This window comes from Muntiacus reevesi, chromosome 5 (assembly GCF_963930625.1).
Source record: "Muntiacus reevesi chromosome 5, mMunRee1.1, whole genome shotgun sequence".
Taxonomy (NCBI): Eukaryota; Metazoa; Chordata; class Mammalia; order Artiodactyla; family Cervidae; genus Muntiacus; species Muntiacus reevesi.
The window spans coordinates 37,851,449-37,852,243 of record NC_089253.1 but is presented as its reverse complement, the minus strand read 5'-3'; positions in this window follow the sequence as shown (position 1 = coordinate 37,852,243).

The following is a 795-nucleotide window of genomic DNA, read 5'->3' as shown; positions in this document are numbered from 1 at the left end:
TATACTGCATTGTATTTTTTTTCCTTTTGTAACAAAATATTTTTAAATAATAAATGGGGTGTGCGCTGTTTCACGGATTCCGCATTGCATAGATTTGTTGAGGTGTCTGGGACATGGGTGCGGGCTGATGTAGAGGGAGGGGAGTGAATCCCAGAGTTCTCAGCTGGAACTGGACGATGGGTGTGCAGTGTGTGTGGTACACGTAGGAGACCTCGTGTAATACTTTGGAGGTGCCCCTTGAGATTTAGCTTTTTTTCCTTAGCCATCTAAATAGCTTAATTCTAGGTCATCCTTTATCTTTCAAGATTCCTAAGATATATTCCCAGAATAAATGTCCTATCTTGTACAGTTGAGTTCTGATGTCATCAAGTTCATAAAGGGAAGAATCCTGTGCTGGGAATTAGGAGATAGGCTGGCTAGTGCTTCCTTCCACACTCTTAATCTATGACCATGGACAGGCAGCATGACCTCAGGCTTTTATCTGCAGGATGAAAATGATAGCTGTCCTACCTTCCACACTGGGATGTTTTAAGCGTCAGCAATAACAAATGGGAATGTTTTATGTAGACTGAATTGCTATCTAAATATAAGGAAGTACAGGTTAGAAAGCCGTGTTGTGGGATGATCCTTGGGATTCCAGAAAGCTGACTTTTTAAAAAGCCTGGTGAACAAGAGTTAACACAATGAAAAGATGAACAAATGACCAGATGATATACAATGTGTTACTGAGACCAGTAAAGGCAAAATCAGTATAAAAACAACCTGTAGTAGAAGAGAAATCTCCGGAGGGTCTAC